The sequence below is a fragment of the Marmota marmota genome, unplaced genomic scaffold (assembly GCF_001458135.2).
Source record: "Marmota marmota marmota unplaced genomic scaffold, marMar, whole genome shotgun sequence".
Lineage (NCBI taxonomy): Eukaryota > Metazoa > Chordata > Mammalia > Rodentia > Sciuridae > Marmota > Marmota marmota.
In genome coordinates this window covers 11,414,138-11,416,930 of record NW_026000221.1, presented here as the reverse complement: position 1 = coordinate 11,416,930, position 2,793 = coordinate 11,414,138, and the positions used below count along the sequence as shown (strand labels likewise).

At 34.0% G+C, this 2,793-nt stretch overlaps 1 pseudogene; it reads right to left on the bottom strand.

Annotated features, from left to right (window-relative positions):
- Positions 1-1,026: 1,026 nt before the first annotated feature.
- LOC107144650 lies at positions 1,027-2,011 on the bottom strand (annotated as a pseudogene).
- Positions 2,012-2,793: the final 782 nt, after the last annotated feature.

The window sequence follows — 2,793 nt, the reverse complement described above, 5'->3', positions numbered from 1 at the left end:
AGTAAAACTCTTTTGCGCATATATACCACATTCTCTTTACCTATTTCTCTATTGATGGTACTTGGGTTGATTCCATAATTTGGTTATTGTGAATTGTGCTATTATAAACATTGAAGTGGCTGTATCGCTATAATACGCTTATTTTCGATCTTTGGATATATACCAGGGAGTGGGATAATTGGGTCATACGGTGTTTCATTGCTAGTATTTTTAATTGGCTTATGCTGCATAAAATATGGTATATTTTCCTAAACTCTCAAAGAGATAGAGAAACTCCTTAAATAAATGCTCAATGATTTCCTCAAAAAAAGTACTTGGTAGCATGTCATGAGTAAATATAAAATATATATGTAATATATAAATATATAATTATATATATATTTCAGATGGTCAGAAAGTCTTCTATATTTGTGAATTTACACTTCCTATTAATTCACCAAACATATTCACATTTATTTTTTAAGCAAATGACAAAAACCCAGTTTACCAGCTTTTTTAAACCCAAGTTATTAAGTATTTAAACAATTGTCAAAACTTTACTGAGTTGCCAGCATTCATGCACAACTAGAAAACATCCTTAAATTTATATTAAAACAGAAATGTATTGCCATTAATACATTAATATCTTTCATTGCTAAATACTGAAAAACAATTATTTCTATAGGAGACTCATCCTGGCAATGTTAGCTCACAGCAAGCTGACACTATTTGGCTCACATGTCAAACACAATGGAAAGCAGATCCATGCTGGAGTTAGAATACAATCTTGTCCAAGCACTACTCAAAGTCAAGGCTCACCTTGGATTACTTTTAATAAAAAAGCAAAGTTCATACAGAGATTACAACAATTTTAAAGACAAAAAAAAAATGGTCCTATTGTGTGGTCCCAACAATAAACTCAACAGTCTATGACAAATAGGAGCTCCGATGTGCTGTTTATAAATACTTTAGATTAGATACAATTATACTGAAAGTCCAGTTCACCTGAAATCTTCAAAAAAATGTTTCTATTTCAAATGGTGCTTCTTAGAGTTTAACATTTCTGTTAAATGCATGCGTTGAATTACTTGTTACCAAGTGTAGCAGCTGCTCCTTACCATTTATCGTTAAGGATTTTAACTGGCTGTCTTCTTCAACTTCTTTTCTTTCTTAACCATTCTCCATAATTCTTTTTGCATTGATTTTTCTCCCATTTACTATTTTGGTAGAAGTTGATATAGATTTGAAGTTACCTATTCCACTGCCACCAAATGATGTAGAAGAGAATGAAGTAAGGCCACCATGACCTAGTGACCCAAATGAAGTAAATCCTGTATCAAATGAAGAAAATCCACCTCCAAATGATGGAAATCCACTGAAAGTGGAAAAAAACGAGCCTGCACCTCAGTTTCTGCTTCCTGGGGGACCCCTTCGGTTCCCAAAAAAAAGTCTTCAAATGGGTCTTCAAAGAAGGTGAAGGAAAAATGGGTCCCTTCTACCAAAAAATTCCCTGAAGACATCATCTGGTTTCTGGAATGTGAAGCCAAATCAAATGGACTGTCAAAATGACTTCCACCTCCACCTCCACCATTTAAGCCTTCTTTACCATACTTGTCATAGATGTCCCATTTTTTTAGCATCTTATAACACCTCATATGCCTCAGCTTCTTGTTTGAATTTTCTCTCTGCTGCTTCTTTATTCTCAGGATTTTTATCTGGATGTCACTTTAGTGCAAGTTTCCAATATGCCTTTTTGATATCCTCAGGTGAGGCATGTCTCTGCATGCCTAGAACTTCATGGTAACCCACCATGTTTTAACAGATTGTTGGAACAAGTCCGAGGACTTGGCAGACGGGATGGGGCGGTCGAACAGGTGTTTGCGGTGCAGCACTGCTGTGCTGGTGGTGACTTATGTTGAAATTTTTATACCTAGGTATGTTGATACTTGCCTGTTGGTTTTTATGTTTGCTTTTATTGATATTGTACACTAATCATACCATAATGCACTAAATGTTTAAGTATTTCATTATTCATTCCTACTGTCAATCATGAAATGAAAACTAAAAGTTAAGTATGTGTATGTAGTTAAGAAGTAGAAGTATTTTCAGTGCACGTATAGAGCAACATTTCAAGATCACCATACTAAAATGTCTTCTAGATTTACTTTCATGTGAACAATGAAAAACACCAGAAAGTGAATTAAAATACCTCTTTTTCTACAGAAGCTAAAGTTTAATTTCAATGTGATAAAATAATCAAAACATGCTCTTTATCTTGAAATACATATTCTTATACAATTGCAGCTACTTGGGAGACTGAAACAGAAAGATTGCAAGTTGGAGACCAGTTGGGGCAAATTAGAGAGACTCTGTGTCAAAATCAATTCAAGAGGGCTGAGAATGTAGTTAAGTGGTAGAGCACTTGTCTAGCATGGGCAAGATCCTTGGTTCAGTTATGCCGTATCAATTTAAAAAGAGAGAGAAATGTAGGCTATTCTTCGTTTAAAACTACTGTTTCTATTTAAATAAACTTGCACATTTGTGAATGCTGAAGTTATCTTGATATTACTAATTTTATTTAATGAGTGATGGTGAGAAATAAGTTCCTATGAAACACAGAGAAGCTTTAATTGGTAAGTAATGAAATGTCTTGAAACTGACACTTTAAAACAGATAAGTCCCTAATGATCCAGTCTATGCTTTTTTAATTGATTGGACCTTTGCCTTCCCCCCAAAGTTAAAAGTTATAACAAAATTAAATTCTATATTGTATGCATATCAATGTGAGGGATACAGGTTGCATGGAACTTAAAA